Source organism: Aotus nancymaae, unplaced genomic scaffold (genome assembly GCF_030222135.1).
Source record: "Aotus nancymaae isolate 86718 unplaced genomic scaffold, 86718_ANA_hifiasm-v0.15.2.pri h1tg000022l_1, whole genome shotgun sequence".
Taxonomy (NCBI): Eukaryota; Metazoa; Chordata; class Mammalia; order Primates; family Aotidae; genus Aotus; species Aotus nancymaae.
Genome location: NW_026988435.1, coordinates 25217501 through 25245093, shown reverse-complemented (window position 1 = coordinate 25245093; position 27593 = coordinate 25217501). Strand labels below are relative to the sequence as shown.

At 35.4% G+C, this 27593-nt stretch overlaps 1 long non-coding RNA gene across 1 annotated transcript in view; it reads left to right on the top strand.

Moving 5' to 3' along the window:
• The window catches only part of LOC105732780 (uncharacterized), a 150269-nt gene that overhangs the window by 47859 nt on the left and 74817 nt on the right, over positions 1-27593 (top strand). The window contains exon 2 of the long non-coding RNA XR_010343900.1: positions 22372-22457. This is a non-coding gene — a long non-coding RNA (uncharacterized LOC105732780). The remainder of the gene's footprint in view (positions 1-22371; positions 22458-27593) is intronic.

Sequence of the window (27593 nt, the reverse complement as noted above, 5' to 3'; positions counted from 1 at the left end):
GGAGGGGTATCCTTACGTTGCCCAGGCTAGCTTCAAACTACTGAGCTCAAAAAATCCTCCCTCCTGGGCTTTCAAAAGTGTTTGGATTACAAGTGTGATCTATTGTGCCCAGCCATGAGGCTCTTTAGATCCACTGGATAAAGCTACTCAATTTTGGTACAATTGCTTTACAAAAATATTGTGAGACACATTTTTTCTAAAAATTTCCCTCATATCTAGATGAAAATATGCTTTAATATAAAAAGCAAATTTCTTGACTATGTTTGAAACTTTAAATAGAGCATGTAAGACACTTGCTCATCTGTTTCCTACAAACCTTTTCCTCTTCACCTTCTTTTTACTTTTTGATTTTTACATTCTAAAATTCTAAGCATTCAGGGTTGTTCATACCATGTCCTTTTGTGTCTCTGTATATTTTACTATTCCAATCCACGTGACTTTCTCAATCAGCATTCCCTCTCTGACAATTCAATTTTTAATACTTATGAGATGTAATTTTAAAATGGATCTTTCCAATTGCTTTTGCTTTTTTCAACTAGACTTCAAGAACAAAAAAAGATACACTAAACACTTTATATTCCAAAGACATGACCATGAAACTATATAAATTATAGTCATAAACGTTTCTGAGAATTTATTAATAGATGGCCATGCTGGTTCTGATATTCCACAACCAGCACCTCAGGTCCACACCCATCTATCTCCATCTATATAGCCTTTAAATACAAGTAAATGAAGAATTATGTTGCTTGGGATTTCTGAGATGTTTTATTTTCCCTTTCCCAAGCCAAAGAAGCGGGCAATCTCTTGATTTTGAAGTGTGTGTGTGTGTGTGTGTGTGTGTGTGTGTGTATGTACAGAGTAGCAGAACAGAATAGATGATCACATCAGAAACTCTTTTTTTTTTTTTTTTTTTTTTTTTTGAGACCGAGTTTCGCTCTTGTTACCCAGGATGGAGTGCAATGGCACAATCTCGGCTCACCGCAACCTCTGCCTTCCGGGTTCAAGCAATTCTCCTGCCTCAGCCTCCCGAGCAGCCGGGACCACAGGCGCAAGCCACCATGCCCAGCTAATTTTTGTATTTTTAGTAGACACAGGGTTTCACCACATTCACCAGAATGGTCTCGAATTCTTGACGTTGTGATCCACCCGCCTCGGCCTCCCAAAGTGCTGAGATTATAGGCGTGAGCCACCGCGCCCGGCCCAGAAACTCTTAAGACTAGAAAACGAGCCACTAAAATGTACTCTGCTGAGGCTGGAGTATCACTTGAGCCCTGAGCAACATAGCATTTATATAAAATATAGCATTTAACATAGCATTTATATAAAATGCTGTTATATAAAAAAGAGAATGGGATACTGAAAGTTAACAGAGAAAAGTTTGTCCTAGAACTAAATCATACCCTCCCCACCCATCATCCACCACTGTAACAATCTATAGTTCAAAACCTAGTGAAAACCCAGTTACCTTTCCTCACCCCTTTCACAATCCCAAGTACAAGCCTCCTGAGGGAAGGGTAGGAGACAGGATTTGAGTGGGAGTTGAGGTTCGTGTTTTCATCCACGCTGGGCAGAATCCTTAGAATATCAATGTGAATGAAAAGTAATGGTGTCGGCCTTATGTGGTGGCTCATGCCTGTAATCCCAGCACTCTGAGAGGTCGAGGTGGGTGGATCACCTGAGGTCAGTTGTTTGAGACCAGCCTGATCAACAGGGAGAAACTCCAGCCTCTATCTCTACTAAAAACAAAATTAGCTGGGCCTGATGGCACATGCCTGTAATCCGAGGTACTTGGGAGGTTGAGGCAGGGGAATCACTTGAACTCGGGGGGCACAGGTTGCGGTGGGCTGAGATTGTGCCATTGCACTTCAGCCTGGGCAACAAGACACTGTTAAGTAAAACTCCATCTCAAAAAAAAAAAAAAAAAAAGTAATAATATTGCCCTAAGATATCATTAAGGAATTTGCCTCCCATCAGGAATGAAAAATTTAAAACTGTACATTTTAGGGCAGATAAATCAAACCATTTCCTATGTGTACATTCCATACTTGAGCCTGTTTAATAACCATTCAGATCCCACATCACTGCTTTGAGAAAAGAGATTTTCAGGCAACTTGGTCTCATCTAGTCTGAAGAGTCATGAACTTCAGAAAGTGACAGACTTTAACATTCATCTATTTCCTAGTTTGCAGACATAGATATATTATTCTTTTTCTTAGGATTTTAGTTAAATAAGGAAATTGGACCATTGATATCATCCTAGCAAGATGCATTTAGCACATGGTTAGGATGGCAAATCTATTTTTTCCTCTTAGTAAAAAACTTTCCTGCAAGACTTACTTTCTGGCAATCAGTTTTTTTCTCTATATTAATTTCCATTGTTTTTTGCTTGTTATCTCAACTAATGCCATTATGATGCTGTATTGTAAGAATTAGTAATCACAACATTTTTCCTACCACTTTGTCATCCCTTTGACTTTAGGCGGATAGTAATGGTGGGATCTTCACTTGCCAGCGCTGTTCCTGGCATTTCAGGTCTGCAAACAATATTATCTGCTTGCTATGCTCTAGGTATTTGTGATGCAGATAGAAAAAGAAAAAGTGTCTCTTACAAAGCAGAGTCTAGCAAAGACAGAAAAATAAACGGGGAATTTCAACAGAATAAATGTATGCCTAAATAGTATCACTGTACGGGAAAAAAAGGCTTGCTTAGAGAAGTGATGGTAACCTAATTTCAATAGGCAGTATGAATATTCTTTTGTGTTTCTTGTAGAACTAATGCATCTCAATCTTGGATGTAAGTAGAGATTAAATAGTTGAAAGAATAAAAGTACATTGTAGGTCAGGGTCTGGCACTTTTTCTACAACTGGCCTAATAGCAAATATTTTAGGTATTGAAGGCCATGTGGTGGCCTTTACATTTTTCAACTCTACTATTGTAGTGTAAAAGTAGACATTCACAATGTATGCGGGAATGAGTGTAACTGTGTTCTAATAAAATCACACAGCCAGAGGACTGACTCTTGTTGTAGGCAAATACATTAGCATAAAAGGCTGGATAAATATGGTTTGCAGAGGGATCTCTGCAACTCTCACCACTCTCAATCTTCCACTTTACACATTATTAATAACTAATTATTTGGTTATTAATGTGCTAACCCTAACTCTTATTGATAACCAATTACTAATAATGTGTAAAGTGAAAGTTTGAGAGTTATGAGAGTTAAACTAGGTGACACAAAGAGATGGAAGAATGGAAAACTTTGTCACTAATAGCAGATTAACTGTGCTCAGTAAGTCAGAGTGAGGAAGGATGGCTAAAGGGTTATAGTGATGATATTAGAAGCAGAATTGCCTAGAAGGATATTAAAAGGAATAGCTTCTAAGCTTACGCTATATAATAATGGGGAAGGGAACAGGGTAGGCTGGAAATTCATGTGGAAAAAAGTTTCTTCAGCTGGCCGGGCACAGTGGCTCATACTTGTAATCCCAGCACTTTCAGAGGCCAAGGGGGGCAGTTCACAAGGTCAGGTGTTCAAGACTGGCCTGGTCAACATAGTGAAACCCTGTCTCTACTAAAAATACAAAAAAAGTAAAAATTAGCTGGGTGTAGTGGCAGGCACCTATAATCCCAGCTACTTGGGAGGCTGAGACAGGAGAATCACTGGAACCTGGGAGGCAGAGGTTGCAGTGAGCTGAGATTGCGGAAAAAAAAAGAAAAGAAAAGTTTCTTCAGTTAAGCCTTTCTGTTTATGAACTATCATAATATGTGCCAGGGAGACCATTAGGCATTTAAACCAGGGTTGGCATCATATCCTTTTAGGCATATCACCTTGAGGCTTGATGGAAATTTTTTTAAGGGAGTCAAATGAAAGCTGATGAGAGACTGCTATAGGACACTGTTGATGAGGATCCTGAAGGCAGGCAAATATTTTATAGATAAATTTTGCTGACTGGTCATGGATAATTATCAAGATAAATTGAAACAATGTTGCATAATTTTAGTATGCTAACTTAAGCTTATTTTCAGATATTTAAGAGGTAAAAAAAATCAAAAATAGAGAAAACTGGGTATATGTGTGTACAGGAAACAATTCATCGTTAAAAATAATATTTGTAATATTAATTAGATAAATAGAACACAGATGAATAGAAATAAAACTAATGTCTCTCAACAGGAAAATTGTAATCAATCATTTTTTGGTGGAATTTAATGCTTTGTTTTCTAAAGATTAAGATTGGCGACAGGCTGTGCTTATATGGCATTTGTCTTTTTTTCCTGAAGAAATCACAGACTTTACTTGAAATGTCAATGTTATAAGTCTCGTTCCTTACAAAGTAAATGTTGTATCATATCTAAATTATGATATTTTTATCCTTCTCGTTGAGGGAGAAAGAGAGAAAGAGAAATCAGTATAGAAGAATGAGTCAAAAGAGTTTGAGGAATGACTTTTATTCCCATGTAGCTAATTGCAAATTTTCAAGGGCAAAAAATTGTCAATGACTTTAATAAGTCTTGTGGCTTTCTACATATATATTTTGACGTGTGCCTCTAGGTCAGTGCCACAAACACATTTGCTTTCTTCTTTTCTGGACATCACAGTGCTATTCAGCACGAAGTATGACAAGAGTGATTGGTATAGGATCTTTCAAAGGATTTAGAGCCATCACTGAAGGAAGAATAAGAAAGAAATACCATTTATAACACCTAACGTAAGAACAAAGTCCTCATAAAGAACTGAGATGTGAACATCACTTAATAGTGTCTCCTAGCTAGTCTCATGTGTCACTTGAAACTTACTGAAACTTCAAGCACAGAGTGCAATAGGGTGAGATTAAGGGTCTAAGAACTTCACATTTCCTTTTTGGAATCAGTTTCCAGAAAGAATAGCTAAATTATGATTCATCTTGGTATTTTATTTGAAGTTGTTATTTTGAGGGCATGCATATCATGTAACTCTTTACATTTTACTTACATTTTCGGGGCATTGTACCTGTATATTTATAATTTACAAAATGTTTTGAAAGCAAGATCTAGATGGGGAATAGCTCTAAAATCACAGATAGTGTCAGAAATCAGTTTCATCTTCATCAACATTATCACCAAGAATTGAAAGCAGAAAGCAAAGATGGAAATTTCCTCGTATCATGTTAAATAAATTATTGGTTTTGAATTTTTGCGTTTGAATCATTCCTTTTGAATGTTTCAGGATTTAGATAGTAGGGCATTTGCCACTTCCTCTAATATATTTGTCTCAAAGATGAACAACAACAAAAAACAATTGTGATCCATAGTAGTGAAGTCCTTTAAATCACAAGGTTGTTTCTCATCATATTACATACTTATGTACACTCCAAGTTAATTTCCCCAAATTTGAAAGTGACATATGATTAAACATAATTTTAAAACTTTCAAAAAATGTAGTAACATGTTAACTGAAAGATGTAGACAGTAAATCTAATATAAATTTAAAATTACAAATCTAGGGAGACATAATCAGTTACAAGAGAAGTAAAGAAAGTACATGCCACACAGTTAAGCATGATTTAAGCTAGCAGCAATGTCATGATTCAAATTCCTGTTAGGCAACAAATCAGCTGTAAACTTGAGAAAAAATTTTTTTTTCTCTCTGCCCTGTTATTCAATTGTAAAATCATGTACCTGCCAGGTGTGTAGTAAAGATTAAATTAATTATGAAATACAAATTACTTAGAAAAACATATAGCACATATTAAGTAATGATTAAAGGCTGTTTTCAATTATTAGTTATTAATATTTCATTCTTAGTAAAAAGAAATTCAATAATTTATTTTCTGCATTTTCTTCATGGTTTTCTTTTACATATATATATATATATATATATATACATGTACATATTTTTATTATGCTTTAATTTCTGGGGTACACGTGCAGATCTTGCAGGATTGTTATGTAAGTATGTACTTGCCATGGTGGTTTGCTGCCTCATACCCCCCTTCCCCTACATTAGTATTTCTCCCAATGTTACCCTCCCCAATCTCCCCACTTCCTGCTATCCCTCCCCAGCTCCCCACTCCCCAACAGACCCCACTGTGTGTTGTTCTCCTCCCTGTGTCCATGTGTTCTCATTATTCAACACTCACCTATGAGTGAAAACATGCAGTGTTGGTTTTTCTGTTCTTGCATTAGTTTGCTGAGAATGATAGTTTCCAGATTCATCCATGTCCCTGTAAAGGACATGAACTCATCATTTTTTATGGCTGCATAGTATTCCATAGTGTATATGTGCCACATATTCTTTATCCAGTCTATCATTGATGGGCATTTGGGTTGGTTCCAGGTCTTCGCTTTTGTAAACAGTGTCACAATAAACATATGTGTGCATGTGTCTTTATAACAGAACAATTTATAACCTTTTGGGTATATTCTCAGTAATGGGATTGCTTGGTTAAATAGTATTTCATGTCTAGATCCTTGAGGAATTGCCATACTGTCTTCCACAATGGTTAAACTAATTTACACTTCCACCAACAGTGGAGAAGTGTTCATTTTTCTCCACATCCTCTCCAGCATCTGTTGTCTCCAGATTTCTTAATGATCACCGTTCTAACTGGTGTGAGATGGTATCTCAATGTGGTTTTGATTTGCGTTTCTCTAATGATGAGTGATGATGAGCATTTTTTCATATGTTTGTTGACCACATAAATATCTTCTTTTGAAAAGTATCTGTTCATATCCTTTGCCCACTTTTTGAATAGGGTTGTATTGTTCTTGTAAATTTGTTTTAGTTCTTCGTAGATTCTGGATATTAGCCCTTTGTCAGATGGGTAGCTTGCAAAAATTTTTTCCCATTCTATTGGATGCCAGTTCACTCTAATGATTGTTTCTTTTGCTGTGCAGAAGCTCTTAAGTTTAATTAGATTCCATTTGTCTATTTTGGCTTTTGTTGCCAATGCTTTTGGTGCTCTTCATGGTTTTCATGTCTATTTCCATGACATGCAAGTTTAATATAGCTTATAAAAGTGACTAAGGTATACATAGATATTAAATTTTAAATTTAATGCTCTAATATAAAAAAGATTCTGTTTCAGAAAGAAATTAAGTTACACTGTTTTCATGTAAATGTTCACATAATGGTTGATATTTCCATTCAAAATAAAATGAACAGTTGATGCAATTCCTCAATTAATATAGTCTCGAACTTTTACACTGAAAGTGACATGTTTATACTACATGTAGCTTTTGTTCTTTCTGGAAGTTGTCTAGAGTTAATCACAATGCTAAAAAGAAATACATATTTAAGTATCTAGAGAAGTATTTAGGCATATAGATATCTTTAATTATGTACATGCTTATGAGATTGTGTTCCCAATTCAAGTTTGAATTCAAATTATATATTTTTTATTTATTTACAGGTGAATGTATGTATATACATAAAGCTAAGTATATGTGAAATATATTATATATATCATAGGTAAATATCCCAATTATGCTTCAGTATTTAAAGATAATGCAACAGAAAATTACTTTCTGAAAATAACCTTTATTTTTAAGAATAGGAGAATATAAAGTTGCCCAAATTAAGATGGGAGCATTGTTTGTATGAATACTGAGGTGTCTATGGTAGCTGTGCTATTCTTGCTACATTTCAAATTCCTTTGGTGGTAACATTATTGTAGTTTACTGGATTCTTTCCTCTCTCCTCTCTTGTTGTGTTTTTTCCTTGTTTTTTTCTTTTTGGAGAGTGTGTCTCCTGGTATATAAATGGTATATAAGCCAATTGAAACTTTCAATGGGTCGTGCTTAATAAAGACAGAATGAATGTGATCATTCTGTTCAAATTAAGATATCCTATGTGCCTGTGGGTTAGATTGAAGGATATTACTCTTACATTAACATTTTTTGCACTCTTTCCCAGATTTCCTAAACTTTCCAGAGAAAGTGGTCCTCTCCCTGGCTCAATCAGAAGATGAACTTTAAACACTACTCTCAATGACTGTATTTCTGTCACTACTCCTGTCATAAAGGGAGGGGACCCAGATACTGAGAATTTTGTAATAGTGTGAACTCTCTGGTATGTCATTTAAGTAGGCTTATTGCTGAAATATTTTCCATGTTAATAGAAAGAACTGAAGAGAGAGGCTGAGATGATTTCTTTATTTTTCGTCTTTTGGGGATTAAAGGAATCTGGTGTGGCAAGGGCCTACACCTAAGTCTCTTGTTGTACTAGAGAACAATTTAGGACTGCTCCTGAGGAAGGAATTAGATAGAAATCTAGAGAGTAAGGCTAACAGATTTTCAATAGAATAACAGCCTCAGTATTTTTGGTTCCTCTCCAGTAAAGATCACAAAGAATATTGCTAAATCGCTAAAACACCTCTGTAATAACGTAAGTGCTTACAGCTATATACCTGTGTAGCTCAGTTACTAACCTGGAGTAAAAGAATTTCCCTTGTGTAGAAAAATTGGTTGGCTGTGGTTTTATAGCAGATTTGCAATCATTAATAGTTATGCCAATAATAGTTTAATGGTGCGTCTGCTAATATATATGGAAAGACAATGTGTATAGACAGATGTGTAAAATTGAAAAATAAACATATAACAAGAGAGAAACATCTATCGAGCAGACAATATACATACACATCAAATACAACAGCAGTTTTAGTGACCATAATATTTACTTCTCATTTTTACATTGGTTACATTAGTGACAACTGAAAATGACAGTTGGCAATGCAGCTAACAGTTTCAATAAAAATATGAAACAAAAGACTGTGTACAAAGCATTTTTCTTTGCTTTTGTAATCTTCAGTTGCCAAAATTTACACACCTAAGTAACCATCTGTTTTCTTCAAGAAAAAATCGTTTTTATTTCTCTCTCTCATCTTGAAAACAGCTGTCAGCCAGGAGGGCAGAGCTGAAATTTATTGCTTGTATCACATGAAGCATTGAGCAGACTCCATTACTCCTTAAGATTCAAAACTTTGCCTCTCACAAAGTTACCTTTTATTTTCCTCTTGTTTGTCACTCATCTCCCCTGATGTGCTCTTTTTATTTCTTTTACTATTAATAATAAAATTTGTGGATGACTGTATTATTTGGATGACTACCTTAGTTACAATAATTCTTTCAAGAAGTATTTGAATACTGAATCATTGGTTTTAGAAAACAAATCTTTATAAGTCATTTTCATATATATTTAATTTTCACAAATTGAAAATACCCACAAAACCAGCATCCAAATCAAGAATGCAAATATTGCTGGCATTCCAGAAGTTTCTATAATACTCCATTCACATCATTACCTGCCTTCTCAAAAGATAATCATTACTACTGGGCACAGTGGCTCACGCCTGTAATCCCAGCACTTTGGGAGGCCAAGGCAGGTGGATCATCCGAGATCAGGAGTTGGAAATCAGCCTGGCCAACATGGTGAAACTCCGTCTCTACTAAAAATGCAAAAAAAAAAAAAAAAAAAAAATAGTTGGGCATGGTGGTGGTGCAAGCCTGTAATCCCAGCTACTCGGGAGGCTGAGGTGGGAGAATTGCTTGAACCTGGAAGGTGGAGGCTGTAGTGAGCCGATATTGTGCCACAGTACTTCAGTCTAGGTGACAGAGTGAGACCCGTCAAAAAAATAAATAAATAAAATAAAATAAATAAAAAGAAAACAAGATAACCATTACTCTGAATTTTTGCTTTTTTACCTTCTATAACTGTAATTCATTTTTTTTCTCTTGGCCCTGGTTCAAGTCTATCAGGCATTGTTAAAACTGAATTAAAATCTGAACACAGTGAAATGTACAAATATTAAGTATACAATTTGATGAATTTTCCAAGTGTACATATCTGTGTACATACCTCAATTGAGATAGTGTCATCTAAGAAAATATCCATCTTCTTTCTTAGAGTCACTCCACATACACCATACACAAAAATGTTTTCTGATTTCCATTATCTTAAATTTATTTTGCTCCATTTTAGCATGTCACATCAATGAAATCATGTAGTATGCATATTTTGAAGGAGTCTGACTTCTTTCACAATCAACATGTCATTTCGAAATTTTATCCATGTTTCCTCAAAACTCAGAGGCAGCAGCTAGCTAATTGGAAATGATGATTTTTAGAGTTCCTAGAATAACAAAGCTGAATATGGAAAGCTGAGTTTGAAGCAGAGACACAATAGCTGAATAATTGGCACAAGCCAAGAAGTAAATATAAAGGCTATTGTAATAATTGGTGTCTTCAAAATAGCTGGGGTAGCCTCAGACCAGAAGTCAGCTCAAACAAACCACCAAACACCAGAGTAGAAACACTGAGAAAACTGACATCATAATTTGGAAGTTGGAAGATATTTCCACAAACTATAAGGTCAATGGAACTAGGTTGGAAAAAGTAATTATGCACTTACAAATACTTTACTTATGAAATGGAGCAGAGTCAGCAACCAAAGATAGAAAGAAATTTCATTTAAAGTCTGACCCAAAGACCCAGGTTTCTACTAACTGGAAAACCAGATAGTTACCATTATGTTGTACAGTTGATACATTCTGAGGAGGATTTTGTACTCTTGCTCATAGTTTTATAGCCATTGGGGATTTCAGTTCAAAGAAATCAATGCAGCAGAGTCAGAAAGACTGAAAATGGTGTAGAAGTATACAGTATTGCAACCTATAAGCAATTTTATCCAAAAATAAAAAGCATTTTCAGCAGGAGGGATATGAGAATTTCTTGGAAATAGTGAATTCTCAACATCATGTTGCTCTTTATTTTAAATTATCAGAAAACTAAGCAATAATCTTATTTGGGGCTGCATACAGGAAACCTGTGTTCTATGAATGCAGTTGTCTTATGAGAATAGGACAGAACACTGTACTCTAAAGATAAACTTGTCAAGTGTAGATACGGGCAAGTCTGGATTTAACAAGTGATTATGTAAAAATTGTGCCCAAGTGGGGATATTCTTATGTATTCTTGGTTGGTGAAAATAATGGGTTTGAATAAAATATTTTTCTTGTTATATCTATAATAAATAATTTAATATAATAAAACAAAGGCAGAACAGTTTCTATACAATTTTCTGTGAAGAAAGTGATGCCACAGCAATGCATGAGAAAAGCGAATATCTGAAAGTTATCTACTGCAGAAGCCCAAAGATATTTGTATATTTTTTCATATAAAAAGTGGACTTTATAAAAGAAAATCATAAATGAGTAAGCAAAGAATAGACCACTTGTGTAAACTTAAGATTTTTTGGTTGTAATTAGCAGAAATCTACTTCTACCAAGATTGGGAAGGGAGGGAGTAGGGGAAGAGGGAGATTTTGTGAAAATATCCAGGGCTGTGCCACAAAATTCAAGGGTAATCAATCTTCTACAGGGACTATGCAGAAAATGGAAAACCTTTAGGAATCCAGCCTAAAGTCACCTTACTGCTCCTTTAGGCATATATCTTTGCATTTGCTTCAGTTTTCTGTCCACTGAGCAATTGCACAAACAATGCAAGGTTGACAATGTTCTGGGCAACGTCACTTGGCACTCCAGAGCAAACACCGCATGCCAGTATTGTTCCCTATCAAGATGAAATGTTCAGGCCTTTACATCCTCACCTCCCCTGGATATGGACAGTCGTGGTTGATATGTGACCTTCAGAGAGGCATCTCTCTGCTGCTGAGACAAACCACAAGAAAGGTAATAGTTGGAGATGTCTATTGACTGCATTCCCTGCACCCTGGCAGCAAGCACTTTCTTGAAGGGGCAGCTAGATGGACTATCCCCCTGACTACCACAATGCACCCCCTGTGCCTCTTGGATCCACTTTTCCATATACTTTCAGCAATCAGCTTCTCCATGAATTCATGGCACTCTTTTTAAGAAGGGAAGCTTAAAAGTGATGGATTACTTAAGTGAACTATAGCCCCAGTGCTGTACTTAATTCTCAGGGACCAAGTGATACTTACAGACTCTTTCTTCCACTTTTCATGTTCTCTCACCTTTATTTTCAGCTATTACCTCTGCTGGCTTTATGGGTGACTCACCTAATGATTAGACACAGACCATCATCCCTGAGGGTCTGACCTCCTTTTCTTCACAGCTTCTCAGGCCAGACTGCTGTATCTGTCTTTTTGCAACTGTCACAACTGGGTGAAGAATCACCAAGACCTACTTAACTAGATTATCTGGGTGCCACGAATGTTCACTGCTCCATTGTGTAAGCACTTCTACCTTTTTCTCAACGTAAGTGTCAATTACAGCTGCCAAGATTGTGACTCCACTTCTCCTCTGCTTGTCCTGGGAACAAAAACCTCAAAGTGCCCAGGGGACAACTGCAGTTCTAGCTCAGTTGCAAACTTGCTTTTTCTAACCCCTTTGGGAACCTGGAAGTCTACTCTAAAGAGTCCAGAGTTGCTGACATGGGAAGTAAAAAATCCCATGGTGGGTCATTAGAATTATGACCTCTGCTTCCATTCCTTCTAACACAAAACCATGTATTATTTCTTTTGGCCACAGAACCACATCATGGTCTTTGATGCAATGTATATACTACCTCCTAGAGGATGGCATGTGTATTAGTCTGTTCTTATGCTGCTAATAAAAACATACCTAAGACTGGGTAATTAATAAAGAAAAAGAGGTTTAATTGATTCACAGTACCATATGGCCAGGGAGGCCTCACACTCATGGCAGAAGGTGAAAGGCACATCTTACATGGCAGTAGGCAAGAGAGAACATGTGCAGGGGAACTTCCATTTAAAAAAACATAAGATCTCATGAGACTTATGCACTATCATGAAAATAGCATGGCAAAAAACCACCCCCATGATTCAATTGCCTCCTACCAGGCGGCTCCTGTGACATGTAGGGACTATCCTAATTCAAGTTGAGATTTGGGTGGGGACACAGCCCCAGACCGTATCAGCATTTCATCTCCACAAAATATGGCTTCTAGATTGGTGATTCAGAAATGTGTCTGCCATTGCTTCAGTTCTGTATCAGGCCAGAAGATCCTGGGTGGTGATATTACGTGATCTGAGCAGTGGATCTCATGGTCAGGGCCTACTTGTATCCTGAAAAGCGGGTCCATTGATCTCAGGTGATATTAGACAGGATCCTAGCTAGTACCTTAAACACTGTAAACCCTAAAATAGTGGTGCTCATTGAGGCTCTTAGGGCAAGAAAAGACATATCCAGAATGTTTTTTTCTATTTCTATGAGACTAGACTGCTGGCTATCCCATTATAAAAGAGCCGAAGGTGTTTACTGTCCCAGCAGGTGTCTGGATGGTGGCCTAGAGGAATAGTACCATGGTGAGGGTTCAGCCTTAGTGCTTATGGCTATCAGGTTGGCTGTTTGGCAATGTAAATAGCTAGATAAGCCATGAAAAGTGAGAATTCACTCTGTTGGGCCCATGCATATTCTCCATGCCTGCTAGAGTGACCACTTCTTTTGTGTGCCTACTGTGATAGTTCTGAAGTAGTCAATGGCAAAGACTGATGGATGTCAACCTACCAGTCATTTTGTCTAGTTGGTTATTTAATTCAACACCTGAGACAAAATGTTTTTCGGTATCTGTTAATATGTTATAAAAAGATTATCATACACTGTGTCCACTCCCATGTGTCTATCTTCATGCCTCTAACGCTAAATTCCTTGTCTCTTATCTTCCAATCCTTTTCTTTCTAAGCCTCTGAGCAACTAGCCAGGCCATTACCCACTGGCCATAAGGCCACAGACTTGCTAATACTATGGTCCCTCTTTTTTGCATATAAAGTACATGATAAGATGCTGCTCCTGAAACTCTGCCCATTAGGAGAATTTTCCCAGCTCTGTCTTTCATGATCACCCAAGAAAGAAGCATACAGCAGCTGCCATCTATTTTTGATTTGTAATCACATACTGAGCCAGGCCATTTGTAATTTAAATGGGCATTTTGCTCTTTTCTTAAAGTGCTCCTGTGTCCAAGCAAGAGTTGAAAGAAGAGCTCTGGTACAGCAATGCTGGAAGCCATAGATTTCTGATGCACTTTTAGGTTGACACGTTTAGGTTTTTTTTTTTTTTTTTTTTTTTTCTGCATAATGGGCAGGTATAATGTAAATCTTTCTTTATTTTCTACAAAAGCTTCGGTACATTTTACATCACTTAACAATGCTTTGTTCAAACAAAGTCTTCTTGGGATTTTCAAAGAAGAGAAAATGTTCAAGCTGACACTTTGATTACTGACAATTTGATTATACTTTTAGTGTAGAAAAGTAACTTGATTTTTAAATGACTGTTGAAGAGATAAATCAAAAGAAGAGAGTAAGGACAGATTTTTGAGTGGATATTAGAGCAAAATGAAAATATTTTTGATCAGGAAGATTTTAGAAAGCTAAAAATGACTTACAAGGCTGAATAGTGGTCTCCAGAGATGTTCATGTCTTAATCCCCAGAATCTGTGAGTGTTAGTTGATATCGCAAGAGGAACTTTGCAGTTGTGATAAAGTTAAAGAATATGAAATGGAGAGATTAACCTAGATTACCCAGGCGGTTTCCTCTCAAGTCAGAAGACAGTGTCATTACAGAAGCAAAGGAGCAGAGAATGAGACTTGAAGATGTTATGCTTCTAGCTTTGAAGACCTCTAGAAAGACGGTCTCTGGAAACTGGGAAGGGCAGGGATACAAAGTCTCCCTAAATCCTGCAGAGGACAGAGCCCTGGTGATGCATTTCAAACTTCTACCTTCCAGAAGGATCAAATTCTACAAATACTTACAAATATGGTCCTTTTAAGCCCCTAAACTAGTGGGCATTTGCTATAGCAGCAATAGAAAATGAATACCAGGTACTATTTTGAAATCTGACTTTTGTGAGAAGCTATTTAAGTATTTATTTTAAGAACTGGCTTTTGAACTCACTGGTTGTTAAAAATATTTTTGTCATTAATACATTTTGAATACTCAGTTCTAAGTCATATAAGTAGTGTGATCTTTTCTGCCTTTTCCCTTTCCAGGCACAACATGAAGAACAACTCAATGATTTGCCTAAAAGAAGAGAAATATGTTATCCCTTCAGTTCCTAAACTTGTTTTCTCATTTTCAAGGACAAAAGTAATTCAGCATACACATATAACATATTTATATTTCTTTATAAATTATATTCCTATGCAATTATATAATGTGCAATCATATTCATGCAATACTTGTACTAACAAATCTAAACATTTAAAATATGAAAAATAAGATGGAAATGGAATCGATAGAACACAAGTGATTAGAATATCTAATACTTTCTTTCAGCAAATCACTGGATCATACTGTAGATCCCTTGAGTTTCTGCTCCCCTCATTACAAACTGTTGTATTAGATGACCAACACATATCTCTTCCTATTATTTAATGATTTTCTCCTTTTCTCTACTGTGAGCTTGTTTTGCTGTTAATGACAAATATAGTACAGATTTAGTTAGATGCTAAGGAGTATGAGGCAGAATAAGCAATGTGACTAATCCTCATTGTGCATTCTCAAGCTGACTCTTAGTACTCTATTTTCACGTCTCCTGAGGACTATAGCTTATTAAATTGTCTACTTCTGCAACGTTTTAGTGAAAGGTATTAGGATGCAATATGTTTTCTTTCTTAACTTGCAAAGGTGATGAACGAAAATTATATGATCATTTGGTTAATGACTAATTTATCAGTGTCAGAATATGTATTTTTAAAAATCACAAGCTGTCATGACAGGAAATAAGTTGAAGTTTTTCATATTTTGAAAAAAATTAGATAATATACATGCCATAACTAAAATGATATTTTTTTGAATGAATCTATTTTCATCACAATTGAGGATGCCAATCTCATTTTTTTTTCATATTTCAGAGTGAAATGTAGGATGAAGCTTTTCCATTTCTAAAAATTCCTGTTTCTTTCAAAGTTTTTGGCCTCCAGACACCCTACATGACCTAACCCATCATTATAATATGCTATAATTTACATGAAAGGAGACAAAAACAACCCACAGATACCACCATTAATGAGATGACTCAAACTATCTGCCAACATTGAATAATTTAAGTGCAAAATGACTTCAAAAGGACCACAGTGTTTTAAAATTTAAAATATCTACAAAAACTTGTTTTTTTTTTTTAACAAAGCACCTTGTAACCTCCCACAGCATGACCGAATTCCTGTCACTAATATTATGGTCAGGGAGATCAAGGAGAAAAATAGGCAACCCCCATTAATGTATCCTTGTTTTCAGTCTTAAACTTGATTTCTTTTTTCCTAAAATGAGTTATGTTGTGACCTGGGGGTAAAATTATGACTACAATAATTTTATACCCAGAATTTTTTTTTTTTTTTTTTTTTTTTTTTTTGCATAGGCCTCAGAAGGAACTAAATCTGATGATAGCTTGATCTCAACTTAAAGCCCCCAAAACTGTGAGGAAATAAATTTCTGTGGTATTTTGTTATGACAACCCTAGGAAACTAATGTAGATGCTAAATAGGGAAGTTCATGATGGAAGCTGAAATTATGAATGCATTGGAAAGAGAGAATTTATTCATCCTTTCCATAATAACTATCAGCATCTAATTACCTTTGAAATTAGAAGACCCATGCTCGCATAGTATTAGAGACCTCAGGAGCTAGGAATGCTTGCACAATAACCATGTTAGCATTAATTATGTAAAATATGACTTTGAAATATAGAACACTTGCTATTAGCATGTGTGAATGCCTAGGATATCCAGGGACAATCCTTTCCTTTCACTCCAGAAAGTCTTTTGGTCATCCTCATGCGACAATTCTTTCTTCTTCTGGATAAGTTGTGCTTGCTCAACTATAACCTTGAACAAATATTACTACAAGAACTCAAACATTAGGTTTGCAAAAGATAATTTATACAACTAAAAACAAGCAGAGAGGATGAATACATGGCAAACTCTGAAAAAATATGTTTCTTTCAGCTATATATGTATTTAAAAGTATATACTCAGTTCTTATAATAAATTCTGTTAGAAAATGGAGAAGGCTCACTTGCCATTGGTCTAATTAGAGAATAAAAAGCTGTAATTGGTGGTTATCACTGTCAGTTATCTTGCTTAAAAAAAGAATTAGGGCACTTCAACCATAGGAAGCAGTTTATAGATCATGTCCTTAGAGTAGTTAAACCTCTGTCTACTATTTCTCACTGGGAAATCCCTACACATCTGACTGTCTTTCTTCTGCACTATTGTTTCATGAAGTGTGTAGTAGGAACAGACTTGGAAGATAGAGATAGTGTCTCCTTCTGGGACATAGTGCAAGGTTATTTACAGTCCGTTTTCCTAAACATAATGTCTTTCTCCAGCACTGGCTGTTAGGCCCATCCCTATAGTCTAGTGTTGGATTTGCTGTTTGGAAAACTGCAGACTAGCATTTTAAAGTCACCCCTCATTGAAACTACAAACTCAGGAAACAAATCATGAATGCTGATCTGAGTAAGTCATCTTGATGTCCTTGATAAGGGTCTATTTTTTATAAGAACAATTGGAATCAACCTGACCATCAATAACCACCTGGACTTTCATCATTGCTTCCTGTAGCCATGTGCATGACAAGACATTAACCATCATAGACTAGGTACAAAATGAAAGCTCTATGTTTCTGGTGCAGAGGCTACCACTAAATGCAACATTTGTGAGTCCCCAGAAATGTTGACCATTTTCTTTTGTCTCAAGATAACAAACTGCATGGCATATAGTATTACACTGGGCCATTCTTGGTAGAATGAATATACCAGACATTTAACCTTATACATAGGAAGTGTCAGTCATGCCTTAGCAGCAGTGGCACATTTTTAGGTTAGAGTGTTGCAGCTCTAGTCCAACTGCTGGCTCAGGGCAAATCGCTGTAGCTCCTGAAACTAATATGGGTCACATTTTCAATTTTCTGGACCATTTGAAATTTGGCAATGGTGGGCCTTTTATCACAAAACCTACTAAAAAGTAAATGATTGTCAAGGTATTCAATGGGTCATCCATGCTTCTCATCCACAGTCATCTAGTATTTTTTGAACATTAGAAAGGCTTCATTAAAAATTGGCATTAAACGTTTGCTACCATCCCTTCCTCTTTTTGGTTCACATACAAGGCAGTTTTGTGAGTGAATATGGCTATCACCAGAAAGAAATAATCCACTCTCAATTGCTTTCTTGGTAATTATCAAGACAAATAAGTCAGAAGTTATATACAAGCATTTCAGGTTTCTGCCATTACCATTCCTGGATCTGATGCTTTGTTTTCTTTCCTGTAAAAGCAACACCAGTCCAGCCTGATTGGAATACACACTGAGCCTGCCCAAAAGGGAGCCGAGGGAAATTAGACTTGATTCTGACTCAGTTGGCTGTGTTCTCCTGTAATCCTGGCACAGTCCTAGATCACAGAGATGTGATCATCTGGTTCAATACACTACTGTTGGCAATGTGAGCCAGTGTAGAGAACACAACCGATCTCTGTAAATTCTGTAAAACTCTCCTTGCTAAAGTTTGTACACCTGACCCTTCCAGACAAAACTTCTGATAAGAAATAGATAAAATTATGTCTACTGAAATGGGACACACGGACTTTGCGGTAGTAGAAGGAGAATAACAACCAGGTACATGATGTATCAGATAACAAGTATAGCAGATCCTGAGAGAGGTGTAGGGGAAGGGGGAATATTGGCGGCCTTTATCTTTCAGATCTGCCTTTGGAACCTTCCTTATGAAAGAATCACTATGGGGCCTCTCTCTGGAACTGTTTCAAGAAGTTTCAGTTTAACCACCTGCTGGGTTACCTGTGCCCAGCAGGCATCTCTGTCCACAATTTGATCACTATTTGCCTTAATCTTATGGAGAAATCGATAGAAACCAGAAAGAATGGCTCCTTCTTCAGAATCTTCTAAGCAACTTGTCAATACAGCTGTACTGTCTCTGCTTCATGCCTTTTTTTTACAGCTGCTCCTCGGTCATTCCCTGGGGGGAGGCATGTCATCTTGCTGATAACATAGACCGTACAGATTGAACTGAATGTCCTCAGCAGGCTCTCCACAAACAGGAATTAAACTGAGTTATTCAAGCTAAACTGGGAACCCTGTGAACTACTGGACTGTATTTCTTGAGTAGAAGCCAGTTGTTAACTTTGTTCTTTCTGCAAACAAGATGTCTTGCTCTTAGATGTGGTCATAAGAAAACTTCAAGTGTAGAAGGAAATATTACTTGTCCCTAGAAGACTTTCAGTTCAGCCTCAATTCAGTGACCTATTTTAGATTTAGAAATGCCCTAAAATTCCTTCTTGCCTGCAAAGGTAGAGATTGTTATTGTTAGTATATTCTGTTGTTCTAGATTAAGATCTCCAGCCCTATGGAATAATCAATTTGGAAACAGAAGGAGAATGTCACATGGCTTTCCAAGGTAGACCTTGATGGTTTATGGGATTTGTTCAACTAGTTAAGACTAGGATACTGGGGGATGGTTTACATATGCAGGCAGGCCTCATTCTGCTGCTTGAAGTGGTGTTGACAGTGGCATAAGTTAAGTGCTAAATGAGACAAATTGAACAGATTTGGTCCCAGTTACTAACTGTCAGTTTAACTGAAGTGGTCAATGAAGAGGTGTACTTACAGAGAACTCTTCCAGAAGTCAGGATGGTAAAGGAATGTGTAGATAATATTGGAAGACAATCCCCCTATGATCTCTTTTATTTCCGTACAAGTTACTCTGGTTTCCTTCCAATGGTGTTTGCATGATGAATAGCCTTGGAAGATAGAAATGATGTCTCCCTCAAGCACAAAGGGCAGATTTGTTTACTGTCCAGTAAAGTAAAATAATGTCTATCTCTGGACCAAAGTGAAGGCATGCTTACTGCCTTTATAGAAGAATTAGCTTCCCCAAACTCTGGGATTTTCTGCTGTTAACACAACTCACTTCGTGTGCGAGCTTCACCTACTGTCTTTGGCTTGCCCTCTGGGAATTGGAGCTTGAGAAACTAGCTAAAGAAAATGCTGATGTTCTAGCTACTGGAATTGTTGTGACTAACAAAGCTATTCGTGTCTCACCCAGGAGTGACATATCTTCTGCCAGCATCCATGAGATAGTGACAGGCTAACTTGTTAGCTTGCAAGAAGAATACAATCTAAGAATCTTTATAGTACTTGGTGATTCTGAAACATGTTGTTAGGTTATACCAGTTCTGATTTTCTAAAAAGAAAAGAAAATGATAAAAAAGGAATTATCAAGAACACATTAACAAGCAATGTATATAATATTTAGTCATTACTTAATATTATTCTAAATAGAAAATTAAAAGAATCTTCATTAAAATGCCATATCAATGCCTGTCTTTGTTTTATTTCTGAATCTGTTTTTGATACTATTATGAAAAAGAACCACTTAATCAATTTAGTGCAAGCATGGAGAAAGGGGAATCTCCAGTTCTTTGGGAATAAACTTGTAAGAAATTGAGTAAAAGCATTATTGAATAATAAAATGGAAATAGCAGGAAGTGTCTTCTTACAAAGAACTGGCATAAAGGGAAAAGGCTTCCAAAACTCAGTGTATAACACAGTTGGTCTCCTGATACACAGATGCACATGTCCATGGCTGATGTTCATCAAGGTATACTGGTATGGCTGTGAAGGTGTGAACTACACTAACAAGCCAATTAAAGCTGCTCTAACACCCTTTAAGTTCCTTCTGTCTGGACTGGCAATTCTCCCACACTGGTGTGATGGACCTTCCAGCCTTACGGTAGTTAAGACCCTTTCTCCTTCCCTGCTGCTGGGCAAGTCAGGAAGCCTCCAGCATTTTACTGTAGGGAATTTGCCAATATCCGTAGTATTAAGCATTGCCTTTGTTGTATTGTTATCAAATGTTTTGAATATCACAACTGATTGTCCATTTAGGGGTCATACTGAAACATCAGTTTGTATCCCCAAAACCCATCTGTATCTTTCCTCCAGAGCCCATTCTTCAACCTTTATACTGTGCAGCAGAGGAAGTCACCACTAAGCCCAGTCTGTTGCCCAATAAATATTTTATATAGTTTTATCTCTTCTCCATACCCAAATCCTTCCCATTGTCCTTGTTATCCCTGTAATAAACTTTCTCACTTCCTCTTTCTCTCCTTTTCACTGCCTTATTTCTCTTTGCCTACTGTCTCAAGCCCTTCCAATCCATTAATTCTCAAGACAGCTGTTGGATTCGTTTTTAAATACAATCTTACGTGGTTACTCTCTGTTTAAAATTCTTCAAAAGCTTTAAAAAGCTTCCCTGTAAACTTTTCACCTGGCTGTTAGAGAGCTGGTCTCAGATGACCTAGTTAACTCAGATCTTACCAATTCATCACTCAGATCCCTGTGCCAGCCATACATAGCAGACTACTTGTTATTCACTACAGCTATTCCATCCTCCTGCACCTCTGTGCCTTCATCACCACAAACAACCTCTCCAAATCTTTCCTGTGTTAATTTCCACTCAACTCTAAAATTTCAGGATAGACATCCCCTTTGGGAAGCGTGCCTAGGTGAACAAATATTATCTCTTCTCTACTATACCATGTGTATATTTCATTTTATATTTCTTGTCTGGTTACTTTTCTAGACCATCCAGTTCTTTAGAGTTGTTTATGATTCATTAAAAGATTTCAATAAATATTGGTTTAATGAATACATTTATTCCTAATAAAATGATTTTCATGTTGACTATGGACATGTATCCATTTTTTTAAGTAGGTATAATAAAATGTTATATACCAACAAATCCTGACATCCTGATAAAGAGAACAGCCATCAAATTTTCATCATATCAAAGAGTAATTATGTAACATAATATAAACAGAATATCAATTAAAAACAAAAAGATGTCTAACCTATGAGAAAATCCAGGAAGATATTATAATAAAGACTGTTTGCACTGTTGAAGACATACTTCCCCAGGATCCACATTTTCTCTCTGAAATGTTCATATATAAAAGGCCTATAAAAGTCAGTAAAAGTTTTTCATATGAAAATGAAGCTATATCATGGGAAATTATTTTTCTTAGTAATAAGTTAGGGGAATGTTCACTCATTTTATAATTGCTTTTATTATTTGTTCAATACTAAAGTTTTTACAACAAGACATCCCCAAAATAATTGTCCTACAATGAGAAAGTAGACAAGTTGGTAATTCCTCTTAAATGCTTAAAAGTATGTCATTTGCCTTTTTGGACTAGTTTTAAACTTTTGCCTATATAGAATTTAATGGGCTAGAAATAGAGCTATAAATTGGGTCATGGATAACTAGCTATCCCCACCTCCAACCAGAACTGTTTCTTTTTCTCGGTGAGGAAAAGAGAAATTCCGATTATATATTTAAGTTTCAAGGCCATCTGTGTAACTTTTCATAATATTTCTTTACAGGGAATGGCTTCTTGTTTCAAGGAAGGTGAAGAATAAGATACAGACATCTGTAGAGGCCTTCAATAGTTCATCCAGGAAATATCTGGGTGAGTAAACACAGTGATGGAAGATTATAAAGACTTTTCCTATCTATGTATGTTAGTAAATTATATAAAATCGAGGTGGAAGAAAGTCTGTATTATAACAAATTTTAAAGCTACATTGGTGCTGTTATCCAAGGATTAACTGTAGTATTTTTTCAAATGTTCATAAAGAGAAAGCCTCTTCCATGTTTCAATATTTTTGTCTAGTTTTTGAGAATGTTTTCATATTCTTTTCAACTGGGCTTCTTTTTCTGTCTTACATATAAACTATGACTTGATAGGATCCACTTTTCTTAATGAAAGGGAGAGTTGTTGGTATTCAAAATATTGCTTCCTGGTTGTTGTTGTTTTTTCCAGATAACATATATTCTAGAACCTACACTGGCTCAGAGGAATCAGGTTATGGATTTTCTTTTAGTTCTGAAGTATATCAAATTCTGTTGTCCTCTGTGTTTCTCTCGATCTAAAGAAGCATTAGAATCCAAAACAAATTTTATCTCTCATCTTGGAAAATAATGTGATTAACAATTTTGCCACAGCTGCAGGGCAGTTTAACCCCTTTCTCCCTGAGGATGTATTTCTATCTTCCATATTGATACTAACAATATTTTTAGGCAGAATGATGTCATAAACTGATTCCACATAACTCAGAGTCTTTTAATCAAGTCAGCTTCCCTACAGGTTCTCTTTAAACAGATTTTCTGATTCCATGAAATGGCACACTTTTATGATAGTCATCATTCCAAACAGGTTAACTAATTCTATTAACATTAAATGCTACATGACATTGACCCTGGATTTTAAATATTGAACTTCCTGGCTACTTCAAGACACCCATATAATACGTACATATGTTGCTTGTTGTGGAAAATTCTTTACTGCCACTCTGCTTCAATGACATGGGGCTTGGGGAAGGGAGGGAAATTTCTTAGAGGGCAATAACTAGGTCCCAGTTTTTTCTTCCAGGTCTATTTTGTATTGTTACTCCTATTTCTAACACCTTGTCTCCACCTACTGGGATTGTGTCAATATCTGTATTTTTTTTTAATTAAAACCCCTCAGACTTAACATATATCTAGTTAAAATTCCACTAACAACTTTGTTAGAAGTATCTCCAATCATATGGTTTTAACAAGTCTGATGCAGATTTCTCCACATATTATTTGCAGTTGCCTCTGACAATCTCTACTATAGATTGATCTACATCTTCCCCCCAATCAGCACCCCAAACACACTCCACTTGACAAAGTGTGGAATGAATGGTGATAATTAGGATGCTTAAAATTATAGAACTTATTTATGGCTGGGCTTGCAAATAATCTACCCACACTGCCAACCAAGCCCCGTATGTTGATAAAACTTCTAGGATGCAAATGCTTGCTCCCACATGGGAGGCAGTGGGGTGCTGATAAAATTATGGTATTGGTCCCATTATGTTTCTAATATGTCAAAAAATTAAATCTTCATTTTTATACAACATCTTTTAATGTAAAAATATTGAGAAAGTTTTAAAAAAATTCTACAGGCCAAACAAAAAATATCTGAGGGCCAAATTTTGTGGTTAGGCTACCAGTTAGACATGTCTAATTTGGGGATTTCATTTTGCCTCTAACCTGTATTCTCCCTTTAAAAATTTTTTTTGTATTCTCCCTTTAAAAATTTTTTTTGATGAGTTGCAACTACCAAACATAAGCTGAGAATATTTAGGGAGAAAAATAAATCACAATAAAAAATTTCTTTTGTGATCTATTGTATAATTAGCAACAGAAGAATACTGTGTATGAATTTTTTCCCAACAGTTGAAATTTTCAAGATAGATTCTATGGAATTAGGCTTCCTTACTATTTTAACCAGATATATTTAGGAAATGTTGTAATGTTAGAGATAAAATAATGTTTTTCTATGAAAGAAGTATGCCTTTGCGTTATTAAATTTACTGGAAAAACTGCCTTACTGAAAAGATAATATGCCAATGGATTATTCTTCAGAACATCCTGAGATGTGTGTTTAGTATAAACTTGTGCATTAAATGGATTACTGTCATCTATTTAAGGATTACATCAATGACCAAGACATTAATCTCTCAACTGAAGCTTCTCAAAGCTGGCTGAAAATTAGAATCACCTGAGGCAATATTAAAACATTCACTTGCCTGAAGCCCACCTGGAAGGATTTTTGACTTTAGTTATCCGGAGTATCTACATAGTTGTTAGAAAGTCACACAAAAATAAGACAAAAGAAAAAAAGATCTGAACATCACTGTTAATACACTTGAACTAATTGATATATTTAGAACATAGATCACTCCACCCAAGAAAAACAGAATTTATCTTTTTTTCAAGTGTACATCTGAGCTTAATTAGAATCAACCATGCAATAAGCTATATAAAAAGCCTCACCAAAACTTAAAATACTGAAATGAGTTAAAATATGTTCTTTGATTACGGGATTAAGAAGAATCCACAATGCAATAAGCTATAACAAAGCCTCACCAAAATTTAAAATACCAAAATGATTTTAAATATGTTCTCTAATTATGGGATTAATTATAATTACAAGGAAATTATAACTGAAAAAAGATCAACATCCTGGAAATTAGAGAATATACTTTAAACAATTCATGAATCAAATAAGAAATCAGCATAAAAATATACGATTAACTAAATTTTGAGATAAAAAATTGTGGGATGCAGCTAGAGCATCCTTTAAAGAAACAACTAGAGCCAGTATGTATATATGAGAAAGAACAAAGGACAAAACTCAACAATTTAATTTTTCATCTCAAGAACCAAAACTATGGAAAGGAGAAAGGAATAAAAAAGATAAGAAAAGCAATGGATGAATAAATACCACAGAGTAGTAAATGTAACCAAAGCAATGGCTGAAACTTTAAAGATTAATTTTAAAAATATTGGATGTTGATCAGGAGGAACAAGAAAATAGAATTACAAAAATAAAATGGGGACATAAATACAATCTCTATACATATAAACAGAAAAGAACACTACAAACAACTTTAAGCAAAGAAATTTGATAATATGGTTAAAATGAGGACATTACTCTACAAGTACAACTTACCAAAGTTAAGAGATGACATATACAATCTCAGTAGTGAGGCATCTGTCAAAGAAATTAAATTTGTTATTTTTAAAAAGTTTCCACAAGAGAACTCCAGAAGCAGATGGTGAAAACTAGTGAATTCTTCCAAACATTTAAGAAAGAAACAACCCCAATCTTGTACAAAACATAGAATAATGAAGGTAACCTTTCCTAACTACTTTTTGGTGGCTAACAAAACTATGATTCTAAATTCTGTCAAGGACATTCAAGAAAAAATAATATAACATAGAAGCCAAAATGAAGCATTAGGCTAAAATTTAACACCCCTTCATGAAATGTGTTTTAGCAAATTAGGAGAAAAAGTAAACTTTTTAAAATGAGAAGAGATAACTACAGAAAACCTAGAGGGAGTGTACATTCAGTGACCCAAAAGAAAAAAATAGAAAACGTTTTTCTGTAGACGGGGAAGCAAATGAGCATATTCACTGTTTCTGTTTTAATATTGTGGTAGAGAAACTAACCATTGCAATAAGGCAAAAATAAATAAATAAATAAGGGGGGATTTTAAGGACATGGGATTGGAAAGAAAGAAACTGTCAATTTCTTATCTATAACATGACAACAAAAAAACTCTAAAGTTATTTTTTAAATGATTGCACTAAATTAACAAATTGTAAATTTGTAAATTTATATTGATCCAAGGTTGATACAAAAAAAGAGCAATTATATTTCTAACACAAATAAAACAGCACAGTTCAAATTATGTAATACCATTAACAAAGCAATAAAATAATTAAATACCTAAAAATATATCAAACAAAGGTTTGTAGGATCACATTAAAATCTATAAAATACAATTGAAATAAGTTAACCATGGCCAAAGTGAATATCATGTATATATTCTGAAGACTGAATGTTGTAAAGATGTCAATTCTGCTCAAATTTATCTCTATATTGGCAAAACCATCAAGATATTATAGGCTTTTTTCTCAGACATTGACAGATTATGAATTCATATATTTATAAAACATGTCATGAAAAGACAAAGTAATCTCCAACAGAAAGACAAACCCAGGGAAACTGTAGTAACAACTGTGATTCTACTACAAAGTTATAAAGTTGTACTAAAACATTATGATTCTGACAAAAGAATAGAAAAAAATAAAACAGAATACAGATTCTAAGGATACCTCAAAATACGAAATGTCATCTCATTTATGACAATGGTGGTACTTCAAAGAAGTCAGAAAATAATTGTGCTGTCAATATATGTAAATTAGACATTGACATATGAAAAGGGAGGATCTTCACCCTTACTTCACACTGTGCACAAAAACAAAATTTAGATGGACTGCAGATCTAAATGTAATAATAATAATAATGTTTCAAGAAAAATTTGTTTTAATCTTGGAGCAGGCAATAGTATCTTTACTCCCACGTCATACTGTAGACAAAAATAAAATCTAGATAGACTGCGGATCTTAATATTAAGAAAATAAAAATACCATGTGTGCTTTTAATAATGAAATTACCATGGTTTGAAGGATAATGGTTTGAGAGGGAAATATAGAATAACTTTGACCTCTGAATGGGCAATAATTTCTGAAGCAGGGTCCAAAACTTGTAAAAGTGTCAAATTAAACTACATTAAAATTAATTGATTTATCAGAAACATAATGAAGACAGTGAAAATTCAAACTATAAAGTGAGAAACAGTTTTCACATTTCATATATCCAATAGAAATCTCATAGCCAGAATGAATAAAGAAACCCTACAATTCAAGGTAAAACTGGTTACTAGATTATGTGAGTTAGCTTGTGAAAATTTATCAAGTTGTACACTATAAAATGTGAATTTTATATATACTATGGGACAAACATATTTAGAATTAAAAGTAACATTTTCTGAAATGGGTCCTGGGGAAATGATGCTTCTGTGCTTCCCTGGTTAAGGCTCACCATTCCCTGTTCTTAAGGCAGTGGGGCCTGGCTGAGGACTCCTGGCTGGGACTGATCAACTTGGGCACCATCAGCTTCTTTATTTTGCTTCCCTCAGCCTGTGGTTTTTTTTTTTTTTTT